Source organism: Lissotriton vulgaris, chromosome 6 (genome assembly GCF_964263255.1).
Source record: "Lissotriton vulgaris chromosome 6, aLisVul1.2, whole genome shotgun sequence".
Taxonomy (NCBI): Eukaryota; Metazoa; Chordata; class Amphibia; order Caudata; family Salamandridae; genus Lissotriton; species Lissotriton vulgaris.
Genome location: NC_141694.1, coordinates 153317692 through 153342946, shown reverse-complemented (window position 1 = coordinate 153342946; position 25255 = coordinate 153317692).

Below are 25255 nucleotides of genomic sequence, written 5' to 3'. Positions count from 1 at the left end.
AAACAAGCACTCACCTGGGCTTCCTCCGGCGGCCGTGGTCGGCATGGAATGACAAAAACAAACCCTAAAAAAAAAAAAACGAAACTCCGCCCACCGCCGCGATGACGACATCGCAGAGGCGGAGATGGAAAAAATTTCGGGAACGACCACGAATCTGGTCCGGCCTTGACGAACAGGTCCATCTTCCAATGGCTAGCCTCCATTTATGGAGCTAGCCAATGGAAGAAGGGGCGGATTCAAGTCCCCCATACTTTAAAACAAAAGATTTCTCCTGGGGGCGGAGCTAGGAGCTCCGCGCTCCAGGCGAAACCTAAAAAGGGATCATCGCTTAACATTATGCTTGTTTCGTTCACAAATTGCTCACAGTATTAATAATTGTGCATAATGTGAAAATACAAATGGTGTTAATATGCCATATCTGCAGAGGCATATTCTACAGGAAATGTAAAAGTTACTTTTAAAAATACCCTTTTGTACCTAAGCATAGACAAAAAGAATACTCTACAGAAGTATTATTGTGTACCGCTGCGCACCAAGAATATCTCAAATTAAAGGTTTGCCTCCTAACCATGCCCATAGCCCCACCCCGCCATTAAAGTTGGCGAAGACCTGCACTTATTTTTTTCCTTTAAAAGCACTGAACATGGGGACAAACCGGCGCAGTAACAGGGGCAGTGTTTTAAATGGGCATGCACTTCAAAACAGGGACGTAACGCAGCCCCGGCGTTGCATGGGGCCCCCGTGCTCCAGGGGCCCCTTTGCTTGTCGTGGGTGAATAGTGCCTGGTGCACAGTGCACACTCAGCGCCAGGCCTCTTAGTGAATTGGATGGTGTCCAGGGCATGCATGCACGCCTAGAGTGGGCCCACTCCGGCCCTGGTCCCAGAGGCTCATCAATGGTGATCATTGTTTAATTATTGGTGATTGGTGTGTGAACACTCTCGGATGGACCTCAGGGGCTTGCCCACGGCGAGGTGGCACCACAGAAGCTCGAGGCACCAGCTCTGGCCCTGCGTGCTATGGAACCAACCGACACAGCTGATTTCCACACATTCAAGGGGACACACGTGAAGCCCCTAGTAACAGAGAAGGGTCCCGCCCCTCGTCAGACTGGGATCAGAATTGGCCGTTGTTTCCACCAAATTGAATGACAACTGTTTTCTCGCATTCGTCGAATGAACACACGTTGGCTTGCAGGTGTTTTGGTGGACTGCGTTCGAGATAGGAGTTTGCTGGATGGGGTTGATTGAGGTTATTTGATTGTCCGGTTCAATGCCTGTCCCTCCTCCTCCCTGACGCTCGGACAAGATGCTGGCATCCTGATGGTCTCCTGGCCGGGGCACCTGCCTGGTAATCGGGTCCAGTGGTGGGCTCGTGCACACAGTGACAGTCAAGGCTCGCAGTGCCCCAGGTAGGAGGACGTGAGCTGTGTCCAATGCCTATAAAAGGGGGAACGTGTGCACTCTTGAAGTGTGGTGGGGGTTCCGAAGTATCCCATACATTACAGTGTGTAAGTGGAGGGTGCGGGCTTTGGGGTTGCCCCTCAGCGCTGCGAGAAGGCAGGGCTTGTGTTGCGTCGCTGGGTTGCATCTGTACGCAGTGTATGCTGTTCTCAAGGTATCTCTGGGCTGAAGGGCGGGCCCAGGAGAACTCTCCCTCGTCCATTTGTGGTGGACCATGTAAAGAATGGTTGTTACACAAATGATGGATATCAGGTTTATTTAGTCTCAATGCCAACACATCATGAGGTAAGAGGGAGACTGGGGAAGTGTCTGGAGTGCAGGTCAGCAAGACCTGTCACATGGAGGGGAGGAATTCACGCAGGGCTAGTGATGCCTGCTGTTGACACGCCACGAGGGCATGAAGCGGCAGGCAGCGCTACATAGGCTGTTTTGTTGTTGTTGGGGCAGGGGATGGGTTCAGTTTGGCGTGGGGGCTGGAGTAGAATGATCCTGAGGGACGAGCCCGCCCCAGCTCTTCATTAATGAGATGGTGGTGCACAACAACTTCTGTGTACACGGCGGTGCACGGGACCCCAGGCGGGCCTCTGAGCCTCTTGATTGGGTGATGCACGGGCCCGGCCTGGATCGCCTCCGAGGCTTTTTATAATTGAATGGTAGCTCAGGGTGGGTATGCGCGGCGCACAGTTGTGTCCGCATTGCATCTGCACGTTCGGGTGGGGCAGGCAGGGATGGTGAGCTGACCAATGCCCTGATTGCATTCGCCATGATGATGACATGCGCATTGAGTGTGCATGCAATTAAAAGTGCGCATGAGGCAGACTGAGGTGTGGCATCCCAGGAGCTACGCTCCTACTACGAAGGACTCTCCGAAGACTGAGGTCCGCCATTGGCCATAAATATTGTAAATCGATTTGTTGCTGCCCCCACCCCCCCCCCCCCCAGCCAATGGCTGGAAATCCTTGCCCTGCCCCTGCCCTGCCTTCTGCTGCCTGTCCAGCCGGCCCGCCCGCCTCAACTACCACTCTGGGGCTGCATTGCTTCAACCATGCAGGCCTGGCTGGGCCCAGCCCCAGCCTTCAGGTCGGGTGGGGTGTCAGCTCCAGGAACAGGACTGAAGCTCTGCTCGGAGGCATTGGAGGGTGAGCGGGGCGGGCATTGGAAATGCAAGTGGCCTCGCATTTGTTTGAGTTGGAGCGTCTCCCTGGATGGCGCAGAGTGTTTCCTCTGTGACTTGCCCAGCAGTGTCCCCGATGCTGATGGTGAACATGGAGGCATTCCCAGGTCTCCACAGAAGAGATTGAAGGGAAGTGGCTTAGGAGTGTTTGGGGTGGATGTGTGTGTAGAGAATGACAGAGTGCTTTTTTTGTGGTTTAATGTGGTGCGGACTCTCCCCAGGGTATTGGAGCGCTTTACAAAAGCGCGGGTTAAATTACACAGGGCACACCTGTTTTTTAAGCACGGGGATACTGGGTTGTTTGCCCAGGGTCACGGGATGTTGGGCCAACGCTGAGACTCGAGCGTGATCCCCCAGTTCCAGGACCGGCATCGCTGGCTGTTGTGCCGCATTTCATTTGTATCTGTGGTCTTCCTGGTTGCAAAGGAGGGGAGAGCATGTCTCTGGTTGTTGCAAACTTTTGAGTGACATTTGAGACCAGGTGAGGGACTGTCTGGAGCCTTCAGCAAAATTCTATTTTTTGTGTATTACTCCCTCCTTGGAATAGATTGGTGGTGTTTGATGCTTTTGGTGTCAATTTGGCGGTGTTTGGTGCTGGCACCATAGGCATCTGCCTAGTGTTGTTGAGTCGCTTTGTCATCGACCCTTTCTTTACTTTTGAACTCTGGGCGTGCATGCTAATGGTGCAGCATGTGCAGTGGCATCGAGGCCTGGGAATGGGAGGGGTACACTGACTGTGGCTGTCTTTCACTAACCGGGCAGAAGCCAGGGGGCCATTTTCGCCTCCTTAAATGAGGGCACGTGGGGCTCGTGCTACGCCACTGACTCCAGCTTGGCTGAGAGGCTTACATTTTGGGGGCCTCCGGAGTGCTATGGAGTTGGGGAGGGTCGTTCCCGGGTTCCACAGTACAAAGCCTTCATTTTCTCTTTTTTTGAATGCATTTCGGGTATTCCGTTTCCGCCCATGCTGTGCACTTTTTGTTTTGTTTGTTTTCGTATGAATTCTATTTCTTGATTTTCACATTGGTAATGTTTTTTGTTGAGGAATCCAATAGAGAGAATAATATGGATTGGTGGTTAAAGTCTAGTGGGGCGTGGTGTGAGCCCCCAGAGCAACAACAGGGTGCCAAGAATGATAGAGATATATTCGGGGAAGTGGATTGGACTTGAGTGTAGCAAACTGTCGCCGGAGTCAAATGGGATAGAGTGGGATATACATGGGAAGGGAAGGACATTGTGAGTCGGAAGGGGAGGATCCATGTGGGATGTCATATCTAATAAGCGTTGGCAAAGCAAATGGGTCTGACATTGGTTGCAGGGCTATTGGCTGTGCCAAAGTATGTTTCTTTTGCTGTAGTTTATTGTTCCAAGATGGCTAGAGGAGGCTGAGAGAAGAGAGACATGAAGAAATCATTGAAATACGAAGGGGTATAAATGCAGTGGATGGACAGTGGTGTATGAGAGACATTGAAGCACTGCAGGGTGTGGATGCAGCGGGTGGACAGTTGTGTATGAAAGACAATGAAGTGCATGATGTGGGTGGAGTGGGCGGACAGTGGTTTATGAGAGACAATGGAGTGCTGCAGGGTGTGGGTGCAGTGGGTGGACCGTGGTGTGTGAGAGCCAATGCGGTACTAGAGGGTGGGGATGCAGTGTGTGGACAACAGTGTATGGGAGACAATGGGATACAGGGTGTGAGTGCAGTGTGTGGACAGTGGTTTATGAGAGACAATGGGGTGCTACAGGGTATAGATGCTGTGGGTGGACAGCAGATGTGACAGACAATAAAGTTGAGGGTGTAAAAACAGTGAGGTGCAGGGTGTAGGTACAGTAGGTGGATGGTGGTGAATGAGAGACAGTGAGGTGCTGTGGGTTGTGGATACAGTGGGTGGACAGTGGTGAATGGGAGACAATAAAATACTACAGGGTGTGGATGGGGTTGCACGACAATAACCATGAATAGGCACAGGGCAGGGAGTAAACACGGTGGGCTTTGAAGTCCTGATCCTCGGCTGTCCTGCAGGGAGCTGTGCGCCAGTGCCCCATAGCCTATTGCAGACCCTGATTAGCGCATATGGGTCAAGCTGTTTTTGTTCTCTCGGATTTCTTCCTTACTTTCCTAGGTGGGTAGCCATTCCAGGATGGTTGATATGCATTTGACCTGTGGAGGTGTACAAGGGACATGTGGGTGTCCTTGTGTATTGTTGGGGGGCTGTGACGGGAGTGGGTGGACTATTAAAGACAGGCAAGGAAGCAGTGAATGTCTTATTCTCCTTTTCCATAGTGCCTCCGACATGCCTTTGTGTGGAAAGGGCTATTACTGGGTAGAGAGGGGGGCTTATTGCAGCCGAGCTGCCCCATTTAAACACTGGCGATGTTCTATGATTGTGTACTTGATAGATGGAATGACATGACAGTGTTGGCCCTGCCATGGTGGTGGTACATGTCGGCCCAATGTGCTCACCCATGGTATGGTGGTGCCCAGGCCGGGTGGATTGCGGGCCCTGGCATAATAGTGGTGGTTCCTGATTGCGTGGTGGTTAACAGCCCTCATGCTAGCTACGGCTTGATGGTGGTTGTTCTTGGCATGGGATTGGCTCATATGACATGTGGCTATGACACATGGATGTTCAGGGCAGAATCTATCCATGTGTTGCACTGGTTCATGGCAGTAGTGGAAATTTTTCAGAGAGGGGATGACTTCTTGATTTAGGGAATTTGGGTTGTTTTTCAAAAATACAAAGGTAGTGTTTGGTGGCAGGGCGTGTCTGCTTTCATGGGCCGATGGGCAATGTTTTGGAGACAAATTACGGAATTTCTTTGGAGCCGAGATTTGAGTGGTTGGGGGGCTGAATTGGGAATGACAGCCCCGGGCACACCTCTTTTACTTTGGTGTGCTTGCTGTACTCACTTGCTCCTTCGGCTTGGATCTCAGCTTTTCGTTTCACCACTTTTGGGATCCACCGTCCGCCACTGGTGCATGGGCAGCAGGCCCTTGACCTGAGAGCTCCTGACTGAATCCAGAGCATGGGGGGCCCCCTCCATATTCTTTGCAAAGGGAGCCACCTCAAGTTTTGTTACACCACTGTGCATGGCATCTGTTCAATGTTGATGTCACTGCTACTGTTTGAAGCCTCATAACCTCGCTATATTACTCCAATGTCGTATGTTCTTTAAGGTGATGAATGTTTCTCTTTAAATGTTTCTCCCTTTATATAAATGCGATTGGCGAGCAGCTCAAAAACATCGAGTGTGACTTCCCCAAAATAGGAGGACAACCGATTCCAATCCTGCTATATGCAGACGGTGCTGCAATTCTCTCTCAGACTAGATTGGGTCTACAAAAGGCAGTTTCAGCGTTCACGGATTTTATGACGGAGAGGGGCCTTAAAGTGAACATAGGAAAATCTTATTCCATGCTAAGTAATAAAGGCCACAAAAAAACCCCATGCCCCATTTTCATCGAGGGTCAAAGACTGGAAACAGTGGAGGCATTCACTTACTTGGGTATCTGTCTACATAAAAAATTATCCTGGAAAGCGGCAATAGAGAAAAGGAAATTTGCTTTTTTGAGTGCCATTGGCGGGCTCCGTGACTTCGCAGGAAAAATAGGGGGAAGACCGGTGAAACAATTACTAACTGTATATAAAGCAAAATGTGTCAGTACTGCTACGTATGGGGCAGGCCTTTGGGGAATAGACAAAAACATCTCGCCGATACAAATGGTGGAAAATAAATTTGTGAGGTATCTCCTTGCCGCCTCAAAAGCAACATCGGTGTACCAGATGCACATTGAATTGGACTTACCGTATATATCAGATATTATAAAATCTGAACCTCCCCTTCCTTGGCACAAAATTTGGACCACCCCCGAGACTGATTTTAATAGAGAGGTGATACAAGACATTTTAAATCTGGAAGGGGCTAAACACTCTCTATCAAAATGGCTGGTCTATGTGAAAAAGTTCTTTTTTGAAATTGGGCACCCAGAATGGTTCACAGATCCTTTGACATTAGAAAATATTACACGAAAATGTTTAAGAATGACTCTTATGGCCCACCTGGAAACAGCCAGATGGAATAAACAAAAGCACTGTGACACTATTCTGGCATATCAAAGGGTGACACCACACAAGGGTCTTCAACTATACCTTTTAACAGATTTTTCGTGCTATTCAAGGATGCTGCTCACCAGATTCAGACTGGGTTCTTTCTTCCGATATGTAACATTTCCAACATGTAACGATTGGTCTCGGACTCTCTGCTCCTGCCCCTGTGACAATATATCTCAACAAACTAACATCCATACCATTCTTTTTTGTAAATATTATGGGTTATTGAGAAAAGTTCTATTATCTCCCCTACTCAAGAGATGGAATCTCAGGTTGTGTAAACTTGCCTTCGAGCGTTTACAGGAACTCGAAGATAGGGAGGTGATAACTAAAATGGAGCAGTTTTTAAAATTATTGATAAAATTTAGGAATACTTTAGACTGATACCAGAGAAAACAACCATCTCTGTTTTTAACCGTCGTTTGTTGTTTATGGCTCTTTTTAATAGTCCTTGCACCAATGTTTTTAATATGTTACCGAGTACTGGATGACTTTTTTAATTGAAATCTTTCTTGTCTTTTTAATTACCATGTTTTATGTTATGTTATGTTATGTTATTAAATTATTTATTAAGCGCACTAACACTGATTAGTTTCTTGGCGCTGAATTTGACAGTAACACAACAGGTAAAAAAGTAGGATTTAAAAAGCTTGTCTGAAAAGCCAAGTCTTCAGTGCTTTCCGAAAAGGTAGAAGATCTTGACAGAGCCGAATTTCTAGTGGCAAGGTATTCCATAGGCGGGGGGCAAGTGCTGCAAACCTACGTCCACCAGAACGTTTAAGCTTGAACGGGGGGATCTGAAGAAGGCCCAAATGGAGTGAGCGAAGGTTGCGGGGGGGGACATATCTGGTGATTATTTGATTAATGAACTTGGGGCTTTTGCCATGCAGTGATTTAAAAATCATGCAGCCTGCCTTAAAGGCACAGCGTTGTGTAATCGGGAGCCAGTGCAGTTTAGTAAGAAGGGGGGTCGCTGCTTGCCACCTTGGTTGCTTCAGTATCATCCTGGCAGCATAGTTCTGTACCATCTGGAGACGCTTGAGTAGAAAGACTTGAAGACCCAAATAAATGGCGTTCGCATAATCCAGATGGGACAGAACAGTGGCGATCACAACCTGGGTAGTGGCCTCTAGCGTTAATAATCGCCGAACCTTCCTAATTTTTTTTAGCTGATAGAAACACTTAGAAACCACCTGGCCCACTTGTGCCTTTAATGAAAGGTCACTGTCCACGATGACTCCCAGCGTTTTAGCCAATGGTGATGGTTGTGGAGCTTGACCCAGGTCTAAGGGCCAGTATTGAGGGCCCCAGTGCTTAGCGCTGTCCCCAGTCAATACCAGTTCTGTTTTCCCCGGGTTCAATTTCAGTTGATTTTGGTCCATCCAGGATTTAATGAACCTCATGGTTGACTGGAAGTGACTGACGGATTTTTCAGAGTTATCAATGGTGAAGAGTAATTGCAGATCATCTGCGTAGTTAAAAACTTTCACCTGTTTGTCCCTCAGCGTTTGTATCAGGGGGAGTATATATATATTGAAAAGGTGAGGTGACAAGGAGGAACCCTGTGGCACTCCGCATGAGGTAAGCTGTTTAACGCCAGTTAGATCCCCCAGGCATACCGCTTGTGAGCGGTCCTCCAAGAAGGATCTCAACCAGCAGGCCGCTGTTCCCTGTATGCCGGCCTGTCCGACACGGTCGATCAAGATATTGTGGTCGACCGTGTCGAACGCGGCCGAAAGATCCAGGAGCACCAGTGCCTGGGGAGAGCGTCTGTCTGAGCAATCTCGGAGAGTGTCCAACACCGCAGTGACTACTGCCTCCGTAGAGTGCGCAGGGCGAAATCCAGTCTGATGGGGGTCAAAGCAGGAGGACTCCTCCAAAAAGTTGGAAAGGATTTTCGCCACGTGTGCCTCTAAGATTTTTGCCAGGTAAGGCAACAACGAGATGGGCCTGTAGTTTGCCTTACATGCCGGGTCAGCCCCTGGTTTTTTCAATAGGGGTATGACCGTTGCTTCTTTGAAAGCAGACGGGACTATGCCCGACAATAGAGAGTCATTAAGGATAGCAAGAACAGGAGTAGGATAGGCGGAGAAGCATTCTTTCAGGATGCGAGGGGGCAAATATCCAATGGGGAGCCAGATTTAACTCTCGTCAGTAGCTCCGAAAGCTGGTCCTGAGTTATGGGTGAAAGGTTGGTGAGAGTGGTAGAACCAGTCTTGATTGCCATGCCAGTCGTGATTGGAGTTTTTGATTGGGGAATGCTAGCTTTTATATCTTTGATTTTGTCACTGAAGTAAGTGTTGAGTGAATCACACAGACACTGGGTGGGAGTTACTTTAGGACGAACATTCTCCAAATTGGTTAGTTCATTAAAAACCGAAAAGATATCTTTAGACTTGTTTGTTGATTCTAGGATACGGGAAGAGAAATACTCTGTCTTCGCTGCAGAGATGGCATTCATGTATTCCTTCCTTGCCCTAGTATATTTAATTTTCCCCTCTGTGTCATAATTACGGCGCCACTGGCGTTCAAGCTGCCGAAGGGCCAGTTTCCTGATTTTCAAGTCGGCTGAGAACCATCTGCTGGCGTCCGTACGGCGTGCTAATCTGATTGTTTTATAAGGAGCATGAAGGTTACTGGCCTCTTGTAGCCAGTTGGTTAGCGTAGCAACTGACAGATTTATGTCATTATCCAAGGAAGGGACATCCTTGGCTAGTGACTGTAGGAAAGCATCCTTATCCATAGCATTCCAGTTTCTGGCTAGTTTGCCAGTGATTGGCACCGTAGTTCTGGTATACTCAACACAGATCTTAAATCTGAGAATGAGATGATCTGACCATAGGCAAGGCAAGGTTGAAGGAGATGACACACACGTAGTGTTAGACCACACTTGGTCTAAAATGTGTCCTTTAACGTGAGTGGGGGAAAGCACGAGCTGCTTAAAGTTGAGGTTAAGGAGAAGGTCAGTCAGTTCTGCCGATTGAGAGCCCTCTGCTGGGTCTTTGTACCAGTAGTTGAAATCGCCAACTAATATGACCCTGGTATGGTCCAAAGCCAAATTGGCAACTTGCTCGCTCAGAGACATAGGAAACAGTGGCATTGAGGTGGGTGGTCTATATAATAGAACACATGCTATAGACATGTGAGGAGTAGCAATCTTTAATACCAGATTGTCTGTATTGAGTAGCGTCAAGCAATTGAGAGTGGTGGCATCCAAGCTTGAGTGGATAATTGCCGCAACTCCACCTCCTCCTTTCCCGGTAGCGCGATCAGCCTGTATAATATAGTAGTCAGGAGGCAGTGCTGCTATAATATCGGGTGCTGAGGTAGGGGTTAGCCAAGTTTCTGCCAGAAAGAGAATGTCTGGCTTTTCTGTGTCTAGTAACAGGAAGATGTCCATCTGATGCTTGACAAGAGAGCGAGTATTGAGATACAAAATAGCGAGTTCATTGGTGGGTGGATTGGGCGAGGCCAAACATGCTGCACGAGTTGAAAGGTGACAGCCATGGCTCAGGATACCATGCTTGCAAAGCTGATGGAGTGTATCCCTTGGTAAAAGGAGAAGGTCACTGTTTGTATTACAATCCATAAGATCGGCCCTGGAATAGTGAATGGTTTGGGTATTATGAGGTGCCCCTGGTCCCGGTCGGTCGCGGACGGGCGCAGACGGGCTTCCCTTAGGCGCGCCTTCGGCGCGCAATCGTCGCGCCCGCTGCGCTCGTCCGCTGCGCTTCTGAGGGAAACACATGCTTTATGGAAGTATGGGCGGGAAGGCTGGGGGCGTGGCCTCCGAAGGGGGCGTGGCCTGCGGGCAAAGCGAGGCGCGAGTGAAGCGTTCTGCGCCAGGTGAGAGCGACGCTTTCCGCTTTTTCCGAGGTGTCAGAAGGTAAGGGCACAGTTTAAAACACAACAATAGCACCAGTTTTAAAAAGGATCTAACTCCCGGCTTTCCGCCTCAGGAGTGTTGCTATCATTGGCGGCGCTCGTACATCAGCGTCCCAATGTAGTATAAGTTGGGGGCGTGGCCTCCGAAGGGGGCGTGGCCTGCGGGCAAAGCGAGGCGCGAGTGAAGCGTTCTGCGCCAGGTGAGAGCGACGCTTTCCGCTTTTTCCGAGGTGTCAGAAGGTAAGGGCACAGTTTAAAACACAACAATAGCACCAGTTTTAAAAAGGATCTAACTCCCGGCTTTCCGCCTCAGGAGTGTTGCTATCAATGGCGGCGCTCGTACATCAGCGTCCCAATGTAGTATAAGTTGGGGGCGTGGCCTCCGAAGGGGGCGTGGCCTGCGGGCAAAGCGAGGCGCGAGTGAAGCGTTCTGCGCCAGGTGAGAGCGACGCTTTCCGCTTTTTCCGAGGTGTCAGAAGGTAAGGGCACAGTTTAAAACACAACAATAGCACCAGTTTTAAAAAGGATCTAACTCCCGGCTTTCCGCCTCAGGAGTGTTGCTATCAATGGCGGCGCTCGTACATCAGCGTCCCAATGTAGTATAAGTTGGGGGCGTGGCCTCCAAAGGGGGCGTGGCCTGCGGGCAAAGCGAGGCGCGAGTGAAGCGTTCTGCGCCAGGTGAGAGCGACGCTTTCCGCTTTTTCCGAGGTGTCAGAAGGTAAGGGCACAGTTTAAAACACAACAATAGCACCAGTTTTAAAAAGGATCTAACTCCTGGCTTTCCGCCTCAGGAGTGTTGCTATCAATGGCGGCGCTCGTACATCAGCGTCCCAATGTAGTATAGGTTGGGGGCGTGGCCTCCGAAGGGGGCGTGGCCTGCGGGCAAAGCGAGGCGCGAGTGAAGCGTTCTGCGCCAGGTGAGAGCGACGCTTTCCGCTTTTTCCGAGGTGTCAGAAGGTAAGGGCACAGTTTAAAACACAACAATAGCACCAGTTTTAAAAAGGATCTAACTCCCGGCTTTCCGCCTCAGGAGTGTTGCTATCAATGGCGGCGCTCGTACATCAGCGTCCCAATGTAGTATAAGTTGGGGGCGTGGCCTCCGAAGGGGGCGTGGCCTGCGGGCAAAGCGAGGCGCGAGTGAAGCGTTCTGCGCCAGGTGAGAGCGACGCTTTCCGCTTTTTCCGAGGTGTCAGAAGGTAAGGGCACAGTTTAAAACACAACAATAGCACCAGTTTTAAAAAGGATCTAACTCCCGGCTTTCCGCCTCAGGAGTGTTGCTATCAAATTCTGTATAAAAATGTATGCTTATATGATATTTCTCTGAATATCGAATAAAGCTTATTTTGAACCTCTTTAATAAACAGATTTAATGATAAAATGTTGAACAAGTACCTTTAAGTTTTACATGTCCTGTTAGTGAAAAACACCTAAATTCATTTTTCACCAGAGTGAGACGTACCTCTCCCATAGGATAAAATGGGGTTATCTTATTATTCTGGATAAGTGCTAACATTTGATTGGGAACAGTTCAACATTTCTTGTTTGGTACCTGAGAAATTGCAATTAAAAATGAGAAAGTTGGATCGTACGTTTGCAAAGTAATTTTTGGAACGCCACTTTTTAAAAATATTGGCATTTCCCTGCTGTAGCTATTTGATGCCTGGAGCCTGACCTAGGTCACATTACTGGGTGTAGTTGGCAGTTGGACTTTATTTATTCCTCCCAGACAGTCACACAATAGGGGGATTAGGTGTGGGTGGATTGGCCATCAACTGGCAGGATGGGGAGCAGGACCGAGCACACCCCCATTTGTAACTGAACAGGCTGTGCTCTGCCTTCACACAAAGGACTTCTCACCCCTGCATTGTTCATGCAGCCAGCTTAGAGGCAGCAGTACAAAAAAGGGGCCATGTCTGAACTGGGGTGGCAGAGTGGGCTAAAGAACAGTGATGGATTAAACCCAGATCTGTTGACTGGGTGTGAGTGCTTGATTGGTTCAGATGCTCCGTCCATCACCACCCCCTTTTGTACTGCTTTGTTAGCCATAAGTTGGCAGGGTATGCTCAGACGTGAGTGCCTTACTCACTTTGCCACTGGATTCAAGTAAGCCTGGCTGAAGACGGCTGTAATGCCAGAAACCGGTCCTAGGAAGCATTTTTCCGGCCCAGGGAAGGCATGGCTTGGCAGTTCAGGCTGGAATGTTCCCAAGAGGCACAGGGTCAGACTGATTTGCATATGGCCATGTCTGAACAGGGGTGGCAGAGTGGGCTAAAGAACGGTGATGGATTAAACCCAGATCTGTTGACTGGGTGTGCGTGTTTGATTGGTTCAGATGCTCTGTTCATCACCACCTCCTTTTGTACAGCTTAGAGGCAGGGCACGGAGTAACGAAACTTCAATCACTTCAAAGGGAATTCTCTATAAACTTCTCCCACTTCCAAGGAGGCACCAAGTATAAAAACAGGACTCGCAGACTCACTGTCCTGTTCACTTTCTGGTCCGGTGGAAAGAAGGTCAGGGGACTGTCTGCTCCTGTGGCCTGCTGTGTACACCACAAGACTGCATTGCTGCACCTGGAAGGCCTGCTTTGAACCCAGGACTACCAGAGTGACTTCAAGTGCTAGTTAATTGTCCTCTTGATCAGAGACTTACAAACAGAAAACGCCCAACCATCTTGAACCCACATTTAACCCAGCCTGGGTGAGTCATATCCCCTTAAATGGTCCTTCTCTAGTTCTGGGCCCTTGGCTGTGATGCTAAAGGTGCCCAGAGAGCAAAAGTGCAAAACCTGGGACCCTCTAAGAATAGAGAGAAGACCAGGACCAAACTGCTTGTCTTTCCACCTAAGGTACATCGCCGATCGGGATGAGTTTGAGGTAGCTTCACATACGTTCTTCTCCGCAGCAGCAAATCCTATTCAGCCATCCTTCGCCAAAGAGGTATCAAGCCTTCGTGGAACTCTCATTGCCTTCAGCTTCCAGCTACATCCCAGTTAAGATGTTCAACTTTCAAAAAAGAGATCACGTCTGAACATAGAATTGTTCACCTCAACTTCATCCATTGACTCGCTGACAACGATGCTTCCAACTCAGACACCGCAGCCTTTCCCGCTGACCTTTACCTATTCAGAACATTTTTTTCATACTTTTATCTAAGTCTGATGATAAGCTCTGACCAGGCCTACTTTGTGTATCCAACTCGCGCTCCTTCGCAGTCGGCCCTATTTTTCGAATTAGGTGTTCATAGTTGGTGCTTTGATATTTTAGCCTGCTACATTTTAACTTAAACCTTAAAAATTCATGACTCTAGTTCTAAGTGATCAGATTTCTTCTGTTTTGGTGTCAAAAAAATTATTACAATTTCCCATAATTTTCTAAATTGGTTTGAGATTATTCATATGTTGTGTTTACACATTATTACTGTCTGTGTGCTTCGGAAATACTTTACACATTACCTCTGAGTTATGCCTGACTGCTTTTGTGCCATGGTATAAGAGGGTTAATCATGGTTTAATTTAGTGACTTTTTTGGTTCACGACAGGGATTGTTGCCATTTGCTTGAACACAGGTAATCCCCATCAAACCAACAGCCTAATTTCTTACACATATCCATACACAGGGGATCATCCTGAATACTGTTTTTGGCACCCTGGAATATCTCTCATACTTCTTTTACTATTTATACTGAAATCTACCCATACGGTTCCTAAATTAAAAAATATTCAAATAATGGTTTTAACTTCACATAATTCTATAACTTGGACATCTCCAATCCATAAAATATGTGCAGTTCCCTATAGGAAAATTAGCATATTTGATCACACCTTTACCATCCAGTTTGGCCAAAAGATCATCTTTGTGATCTCTTTTAGGGGGATACCTTTAAAACTTTTGGGCAATGCGAGAAATCCTTCCATATCACAGAATCCTCCAGGCTACAGTACTACGCACTCCAACACTGGCTGCTCACCCCCAACTATATTCATGAAGCAACCAGACCGCCAACTCCCTTGAGACCTTGGTTCGAACCTTCGAGGGTGCTTGTGGCCTAATCTTCTGCACATATAAGGTGCTACAGCACGTGTCTCCCACTCACCCCCACACATCAGAAGCAATGGCTAGTGGACATGGGCGAAGAAATAGCTTCAGAAAGCTGGGAACAACTCTGGTGAGATATCCCCAAAATCTTCAGGAGCATCCCCCAGCACGAATCAGCTTATAAACGGATAAAACGTTGGTATTATACTCCTGCGTGCCTGCAGAAAATGCTCCCAACTTTCTCCCCTTTCTTTTGGCGATTGAGACAGCGGTGGGGGACTTCATACACATCTGGTGGTCCTGTTCAAACCTGACAATGTTCTGGAAGGAGGTCTTAAGAAACATTAACACTGCTGTAGTAGTCCCCATACCAAGCTCCCCCACAGTGACCCTGTTAGGCATCAGGCCATCTTGGCTCACCGCCATTACTCATTCTGACCCGGGAACAGCGTTTACAACGCAACTTTTACCACGCAGTACCTTTACCACGCAACTTTTATAACGCAAGTCGTTACAACGACTTACGCGGGGGCGCTGTAGGATAGGGAATAGTTTAGTTTACTATCCAAAACCTTCCCTACTATCCACGGGGACTGGAGTTGGAATAGTAAATTAAATTATTCACTATCCAGCGCCCCCCAAAGCAAGTCGTTGTAATGACTTGCGTTGTAAAACCTGCATGGTAAAGGCATGCGTTGTAAAACATGCGTAGTAACGACATACATCCATTCTGATCGGCATCTCATTGCACAGATGCTAGTGGCAGCAAAGCAAACAATTGCCCTTCCCTGGAAGAAACCTTTCCCCACCTATCTCGCCATGGTTCCTGCGCTGCTGGCATGTCATGGCAATGGAACTGCTAATGGCCCGCCTTGTCCACGCTGACATCAAATGCACTCACACCTGGCAGCCGCTCATCCATCACTTCTCAAAGCTAGAACACTCCTGTTACAACCCCGCGGCTGCAAGCCCTTCAGCTTTTTGAGGACGCTCTCTTGCCATACACTCAAGGTACTTCTCGTCTGGCTCATCGCCATGCAGATCGAGGAGGGATCCCCCTCCCCCAGGTACCACACATGCCTAAACCGATTCTGCTGAGGTCTCGCTCCCCCCCACATTGCAATTTTTTCTCTCCCTGTTCCATCTTATCCCCCAGTTGTGGTGTTTGGTCATCATCGAGGGTCTATCCTCGTCTGCTGCTGAAGACTCGTTTATGCAACTGGGTTAATGTTAAGCTTCTAACTCTTATGTGCCTTATGATGCATGACCAGGGGCGTAACAATAGCCCCTGCAGCACCCGCAATGCGGGGGGCCCCAAGCTCCAGGGGGCCCACTCCAGAACTGTGCACCATGGCTGGACAGTTCCCGGGAGGCTACGTGAGTAAGGACCGGTTTCGTTTCTGTAGGCCGATTTTGCATAGTTGCAAAATCGGCCCCAAGGGCCGGTTCCAAAATCAACAGCCCGGTCACTTTCCAGCCCGGGTGTCAGGGCAGTGCAGGTGTGAGTCCGAGACAGAGAAACCGAAGTCCGTATTTCATTTTCACCACATCAGGCATTGCGGAGATAAAAGACAGACAACAGCCTCTGTGCTCACGTGGTGACAGATGGTGATGCAGGCAGGACTATTACCTGCCCACTGCAGTGAACAGTGTTGACATTGAACGTGTACCATGTACTTGGTGGTGTGTGCACGCCTCCCGTGATTAGTAGGAACAGAACCGGCTATTCTCAGTTTTGGGATATAAGTGAGTGACTTGTCACTCTGACTTTTACTTAGCCATTTGAATCTGACACAACTGGTTGAGTCACCCACACATAAGTCTGGTCATATTCTGGATCAAATTTGGTCAGCTAATTTAGACATTTCTCTACTTTCGGTTCTTCCTTGTTTGTGGTCCGACCATTTTTTGGTCTCTTTTGCTCTATAATTAAAAACTATGGTGGGCACCCCTCTAACTACGAATGTTAAAGCGAGGAATTGGGGCGTGTTGACATTAATTCCTTGTGTGCTTCGATCTGCGCCTCTAGCCTGTTTAAAGGAGCCTATTCAGAATAAGATTTATCTCTCCATGATCAGGCCCTAGCTATTAACACCTGGCTTACCTCATCTTGTGATGATTTGGCCCCTTGAAGATCAATTCAATGTAGGCGTCCACATGATGCACAAAGATGGTTCTCTCCCTCTCTGCAAACTAAGAAACTTCAGCTTAGACGGGCAGAGCGCAAGTGGCGCCGATGTTACGATCCACCTGATAAAATCATCTATTCTGCTTTTCTCAGGGAATATAAAAATGACATCCTCGCCGCAAAAACACAATACTTTTCTGCGCTGATTCTATGCTCTCCTAAGAAATCTAAGGAGATCTTCTCTATTCTCAATAGTCTGTCCAAACTCGACCGAGTGACTGCTAAACCGCTCCCGTCCCAGGACTTGTGTGACTCTCTTCAAGATTATTTTTTCACTAAAATTTCCACAATTAAACTCCATACCTCTTCCTTCCCCGTCTTTTGATCCTCCTGTGCCCCCCCCTTGCACTTATACTTTCTCGCACTTCCCTCCCATTTCGACTGAGAATTTTCTCAGTTTGATAAATGCCACGAAATCTGGCTCCCCCACTGACAGTTGTCCGTCACACATCCTTCGGGAGATCTTCCCACCTCGCTCCGATCTACCTCTGGCCCTCCTCAATGAATCTTTGGCCTTGGATGTCGTCCCTAATCTCTTCAAGTCAGCTAAGATCGTTCCTGTCTTGAAGAAGGCTGGGGCTGACCCTACTATCCCCCCTAACTTCCACCCCATCTCCTTGCTTCCATTTGTGGGCAAGGTGTTGGAGAGACATGTTACCCATTGTCTGAGTTCTTTCATTGAGGACTCCAATTAATTGGATCCCTATCAAGCCGGCTTCCGCCCCTCCCACTCTACAGAATCAGTTATCCTTTCGGTCTTGGATGACCTGAGAGTGAGTGCTCATCATGGATCCGCACAGGCCCTGATATTGCTAGATCTATCTGCCGCTTTTGACACGGTCAACCATCTCATTTTGGTCGACTGTGTCAGATGTGCTGGTATCTCGAATTTGGCCTTGAGTTGGGTCTCCTCCTTCTTGGAGAACCGCCAACAGGTGGTCCAGCTCTCTTCCTTTTCCTCAACTCCCCGAGCGGTAACCTGTGGTGTTCCCCAAGGCTTTGCCCTTTCCCCCCTTTTATTCAACCTTTATATTTTCCCTTTACCTTTTGCTCTGCATCTCCAGGAGGTCACAGTATTTAATTACGCTGATGACCTTCAACTTATATTTTCACTTTCTTCTTCCCCTGACTCTGTTGCCCTTTTCCAGAATACTATGATTTTTATCCAGGATTTGATGAGCATGAACCATCTGAAGTTAAATCCTGACAAAACGGAGTTAGTCCTGATTGGAGGCTCACCCAATCCCTGGTGTTTTAACTTCTGACCTTCCTGTCTTGGACCAGCCCCTTCTGCGGCTAAATCCGTGAAAAGTTTGGGCATTAAAAACAGTGCTGATCTTTCCATGCGCACCCAAATAAGCATGATTGTTTCCTCCTGTTTCTTATGTTTTCTTGCCATCCGGAAGGTTTCCCAGGTTGTTCACGATCGCGGCTCTCAAGTCTATTCTTCTTGCCCTTGTTATCTCTCGGGTTGATTATGCCAATTCTCTATATATTGGCATTCCTGCCTATGAACTACGCCGACTACAGCTTATTCAAAATCAGGCTGCTAGGCTGATCTATAGTCTGACTAGATTCCACCACAACCTCCCACTTCTGAGGCAACTGCACTGGTTGCCGGTTGCCCATAGATGCCAATTTAAACTTGGATGTCTCATTTTCAAATCATTGGCGGGCTTGGCTCCCCAATATGTAGCATCCAGGCTTGTAACATACACTCCTTCAAGGAATCTACGGTCTTCCTCCAAGAATTTCCTGGTTGTCCCACGTTTTGTCAGGAAAAAACATGGGGGTACGAGCTTTTCTTTTTTGGCCCCCAGGTTTTGGAATGCCCTCCCTGTTAATCTTCGATTTTCTCAATCATACCCGGAGTTCCGCAAAGGCTTGAAGACCTGGTTATTCACCAGAGCGTTTGAGATCTAACTGTTGTCTGTTCTGTACTGAACCATTCAGCGCCATGAAACCTTTTTGGTAAACGCGCGCTCTATAAATCCCCCCAACTTCAACTTCAACTGAGTAAGTCGATTGGACCTCGGGTGCCGGGTGAGGCAGATCTTGTGAGAGTGAGACATCAACTCTCGACTCTCCTTGCGGTGGTGCATGCAGATCTTTGGGTGAATGAAGCAACAACAAGTCGGTTTTCTCCATTATTCGTACGCTGTTTTTGATGGTGGCACGTAAAAAAATAACTAAATGCGCGTCACTCTGGGGTGTGAGGTTAGGGCAAGGACACAGCACCGAATAGAAGTTCTTCTATGTGTACAGTGAGTGTGTTGCAGCTATGTCTTTGCCCTTGGACAGTGTTTTAAATAGGCCGGTTCTTACCAGTACTGAGTACCGGCACTTCCTGTGATTACCCGAGCTTTTGATTAGACACTGAGAGCACTGGTACTCACAGGGGCCTTATAACATGCATGTATTACTACCTCCTTGTCTGTCTGTGTCTGTATCATAGATCACCTAATTGGCTGGCTCTAGAGTGTGATCGCGCAGAAGAGCTTGTGCTGCAATCACCAGAGAGCAGTGTTGTCACTTGACTCTATGATTGGACAGTGTGCACGTTAGTAATTGCCTTTCTGCATACAACTGCCAATTCCCATATGTCAAGAGGAGGGTTGATGCGCAAACTGTTGTATGCACAATCTGTTTGCCTGGAACTGACTTGTGCAGTGTGCCTTGGAGCAGGGCGGCTGTGTGCCGCGCCAAAGGGCCCATGTGGTATTGTATATATATTCAGTGTTGTGTGCGTGTATGTGTGGCGCGTGTATGTGTGTGGCGCGTGTGTGTGTATGCGCGTGTGAGGTTGTGGAATGTATGCTTGGAAGAATGTAGTGGGAGGGAGTCAGTTACTGAAGGGGAAGGTGGAGGATGCAGATGTGCTCGTGTCGCTGTATTCCTTACTACTTGATGGATTAAAGAAGAATTGAAGAACCACTTCTGCCTACGTGTCATTCTACTTACAATATATGGCGACAAGCGGGATTTCGCAGCGACATTGAACACAAATCTACTAAAAATATTTTTTTTTCGAAGGCTTGGATTTTTTTTTTCTTCATCTTTAAATTTATATTTTTCAATTGAATTTTATGTATCGTTGCGACGGAATTGTGTACTAGTCGTGATATGGGAAATGGTGTTAGAGATGTTGTTGATGTTGGATCATCTTGTACCAATGTTGGTGTTGGTGACAGTGTTGAAGGTGGGAATCTTCGTCGTGGTGACAGAGTAAGGAAGGTCCCTGTCCGGTTTTCTGATTTCAAATTAGGGTAATTCTTTTTGTGGTGACTTAAGCTTTTGAGGAGGAGGGTGTGTGGTATTGTATATATATTCAGTGTTGTGTGCGTGTATGTCTCGTGTATGTGTGGCGCGGAGGATGCAGATGTGCTCGTGTCGCTGTATTCCTTACTACTTGATGGATTAAAGAAGAATTGAAGAACCACTTCTGCCTACGTGTCATTCTACTTACAATATATGGCGACAAGCGGGATTTCGCAGCGACATTGAACACAAATCTACTAAAAATATTTTTTTTTCGAAGGCTTGGATTTTTTTTTTCTTCATCTTTAAATTTATATTTTTCAATTGAATTTTATTTATTGTTACGACGGAATTGTGTACTAGTCGTGATATGGGAAATGGTGTTAGAGATGTTGTTGATGTTGGATCATCTTGTACCAATGTCGCCGTGGTGACAGTGTTGAAGGTGGGAATCTTCGCCGTGGTGACAGAGTAAGGAAGGTCCCTGTCCGGTTTTCTGATTTCAAATTAGGGTAATTCTTTTTGTGGTGACTTAAGCTTTTGAGGAGGAGGGTGTGTGGTATTGTATATATATTCAGTGTTGTGTGCGTGTATGTCTCGTGTATGTGTGGCGCGTGTATGTGTGTGGCGTTGTGTGTGTGTATGCACGTGTGAGGTTGTGGAATGTATGCTTGGAGTGGGAGGGAGTCAGTTACTGAAGGGGAAGGTGGAGGATGCAGATGTATTCGTGTGGCTGTATTCCTTACTACTTGATGGATTCAAGAAGAATTGAAGAACCACTTCTGCCTACGTGTCATTCTACTTACAATAGCCCACTTTAACAGCCACAAGCATTCTGGCTCTGGCTCTCACCAACACTAATCTTCATTGAGCTTTGTCTTTCCTGTCATATTGGCCAGCGAGGAAAGAGGTAGTCCTGCTCCTCTCAACAACAGTTCGGAATAAAGAGAGAGAAAAAGTAAGAAAGGTAGACGGAAAGTGTCATGCAGAAAGAGGACGGAGTGAGAGGTAAAAACGTGGAAAAGAAGAGATGAAAGAAAATAGAAATACAAGAGGAAGATAAAGAAGAATGGCAATTGAGCGAAGGAGGAGAGAAACAGACAAGGAAGAGATAGGACGAGGGAGAGTAAAACAGACAAGACAGAAGAGAACAAGGGGGACTGGATGAAGAAAATGTATGGCAGGGAAAACAGGTGCAAGACGTGAGGGACAGGAAAGTGAGATTGGGAAAGGTTTAGGCATGTGAGACAAAAGGCAAGGGGAGATACTGAATGCCTATAGAAAAGAGAGGTTTTGTGGGTGGAGGGAGAGGAGACAGCAGGTGGTGCTAAGGGAGCAGGAAAAAAGCGAGGGGAAAATGTGTGTGGACATCATGTAACAATGCATCAGGAAGGGAGACTCTAGGAAAGGCTCTGTTTTTATTTTACTTGGTCATCTGGCTACTCTAACATACCATTTAAGTGGTTCAGTATTTACATAGGAGTCCTGCAAGAATCTTGTAGGGGTTCAAGCAATCCATTCCAACATAGAAGCATTGTATGCTGTGCTGCTATTATTTGAATGCTGATCTATAAACAAAAAGAAAGGATAAAAATGCAAGTATAACATCTGTTCCACATGATTTTTTTTCCTGAGAGTTTTATTCTCACCAATAACTGTTCCACAGCTTCAACCTTCAAAACATCTGGCCATGTACTATGCTTCTTTCAATGGCACATTGCCCTGTCTCTTCACTCTGTATCACTCCTTATACTAACTTGAAGCGAGGCAACGTTTCTGTTGCCCTCACGATTTTCCGGTCTCCTAACTAACAAGGGATCATCGCTTAACCTTATGCTTGTTTCGTTCACAAATAGCTCACAGTATTAATAATTGTGCATGATGTGAAAATACGAATGGTGCCATATCTGCAGAGGCATATTATACAGGAAGTGTAAAAGTTACTTTTAAAAATACCCTTTTGTACCTAAGCATAGACAAAAAGAATACTCTACAGAAGTATTATTGTGTAGAGTTGCGCACCAAGAATATCTCAAATTAAAGGTTTGCCTCCTAACCATGCCCATAGCCCCACCCCGCCATTAAAGTTGGCGAGTACCTGCACTTATTTTTTTCCATTAAAAGCACTGAACATGGGGACAAACCGGCGCAGTAACAGGGGCAGTGTTTTAAATGGGCATGCACTTCAAAACAGGGGCGTAACGCAGCCCCGGCGTTGCGTGGGGCCCCCGTGCTCCAGGGGCCCCTTTGCTTGTCGTGGGTGAATAGTGCCTGGTGTGCAGTGCACACTCGGCGCCAGGCCTCTTAGTGAATTGGATGGTGTCCAGGGCCTGCACGCACGCCTGGAGATCATCAATGGTGATCATTGTTTAATTATTGGTGATTGGTGCGTGAACACTCTCGGATGGACCTCAGGGGCTTGCCCACGGCAAGGTGGCACCACACAAGCTCGGGGCACCAGCCCTGGCCCTGCGTGCTATGGAACCAACCGACACAGCTGATTTCTGGGAACGTGAGATTTTTGATCAATTATCAGATCCCCCTAACTCTTATCTCACTTAAGTCTTTTGGATCGATTGTTGACTGTCATTGAGTAAAAGGCAAACCCTGCATAGGTCAAACCAGCCCAAACTGACACAACTCTAAAGAACCACTTACTCCGGATAAGTTTAAAGATTTATTATAAAGCCAAAATAAGTTGCAGGTACAAACATCTCAATATAAGATTCAAAAGATACACAGGCAGTAAAATGAACATGAACTCTCTGAGAGATCTTAGTCGACAGAAGAAAACTACCAAACCAATTCAAAAATCAGTAGGTTAAATATCATAGACACAAGATGAATCTTGAGCGTCATTTACAGAAAAGAAACAAATCAGGTTAGACTGACCCTACACTAGCCTAGATGACATCCCTACTTAGCAAGTTCTTTACCTAAAAAGGGTGTCAGCCGTGGTGACTTCTAAAGAAGATCACACACTTCTCTTAGTCTTAGGTGAAACCCTATGCATAGCAGTCATGTCCTCTCTGCCTACCCATCCGCTCTCTTAGGGTCCTAAGGCAGTCTGCTCTGTCTCCTCCCCAGGGTGCTGTCCCTAATACAAAATCACAGTATGGGTGGAACGCCCCTCTGACACGCCCACCACGTACACATTTCACGTGGTCTCGATTCTGGTTTTTTCCATAGTTTCGCTTCTTTGGGCCGTCTGTTAAAGTTGACCTTGCTTCCCAGGCTCCGTCTCCAGCATGCTGGTACCCCCATGACATTTCAGTAGACTCCTCCGGACCCGAGCCTATCTCCTCGAACAGAGCTCTATTCATCAAGCTCTTTGATTGGTACCCCCCTCGCACCTGCAAACAGACACTTCGAAGCAGGGCCCCAAATTCCAGGCTCCCCTTATCAGGCTAGGCCATAAAACTTCGACCAGCATTGGCAATTTATTTTAACGAGGCTCGACTTTTAACTAACACGTGCAGATCAAAGAAGACACTTTATCTCTCCAGGCCTACTAAATTACGTGCAGTAGCCTGCACCCTGTGAACCCTTATTTCTTAACTTAAAATAATATGCTAACACACCACACTCTGGTTATACAAAAACACTTCTATAAAACATAGCCTTTAGCATATAAGCAAATCATTGAATAATATTGAATCCATGTTACGTGAAAGATGCAATGGTACATTTTGTTCTTATACAGTGCCATGTGGTCTGCACATTTCTTCATTTTACATTTTACATCCTTCTTCATTTAGCAGCTACATAACGTGGAACCTGATTATCACATCTAACATTTCTAAGCATTTCCACACATGTCTATATTAGCCCACACTCTATATGTGCTCTCTATATCTAGCAAAGCAATCGTGAGTAAATGCGGATACATATTCTCATATCTCTAGTTACCTTAGCTAACTTTACGCAACTGGTTTGTAAATATGGCGTATTCATACATTTCATTCAAATTGCGCTCTCTCAGTTCTCCCCTTTGATGACCTCCAGGGGTCATCACTAGTACACCAATTTGAATGGGTTAAACAGAACTTGTTGCAAGGCTCCCTCTCTTGACCGTTTCCAGAGCCCTCAGACTCCTGTATTGATGATCTTGCATAGCAGCTAACCTCTGCTCCTGCTCTCTCATAGACCTTTGCAATCTGTTCGACCTATACCATTGGTACAGTCTCACTAAACCCCACAATATGATTATGCAAATCACAATTATGATGATAGGTTTAAGAATATACCAGACAAAACTCTTCCCGAGATTGGCAAACCAACCTCCAACTTTACCCATCCCATGACCTACTTTTTCCCAGACATTCAACCTTGTTAGGTCCTCAATCTCTTGGTGTATCTTGGTTATATTCTGTATTTCCTTCTCAAGAGGTTTTGAATTGTCTGGAATGTAAGTGCAGCATTCCTGGACCTTCAAAGCCTTACAGACTCCGCCCTCTTTGGCCAACAGAACGTCTAAAGCAAGACGATTCTGAAGAACCATTGCCCTTATCGATTGCATCTCTCCTTCCACCAACATTAATGATCTTGCAGTACTTGCAGACAATCTGTCTACAACTGTAGCCAATCTCCTGATCTTGACATCATTAAGTATCAATCCTAAAAGAGGGAACATAGCGCCAAATACATCTCCCACTACCTCAGCATCACCTACGTCTCTTCTCCCCCTTGCTGAAGCTTTTCCCTCTATGATCTCTAAATCCTTGGCATGATATATTTTGGGGAAGACAATTGCCAAATAATATGAACCGTACCAGTTGTCAGGTAGCTTCACGTAGGCATTTCTTCCACATACAAAATATACATTAGGAATCACTTGCATTCCCTTTAAGAAATCCTTTGTATAGTATTCTAATCTGAAAGCATGTTCACAACTGACTTCACCTACGAACACATTCTCATAGTAAGTTTTACTCCTGTGTAAACATAACTTTCCTTTCTGTGTTCGATCTAAAGCTATTGGACCATTACTACCCTTCCTTTTGTGTGCCTTCTCCTCCTCGGTCCAATCTGTTTTCCATTGTCCTGACATTTTCAGAATCTTTTGTCTTCTGTACCTGTCATCAACTTGCCCTATAAACTTCTTCTCAATTTCTGATACTTTGCAAGTTAGATTGTTTC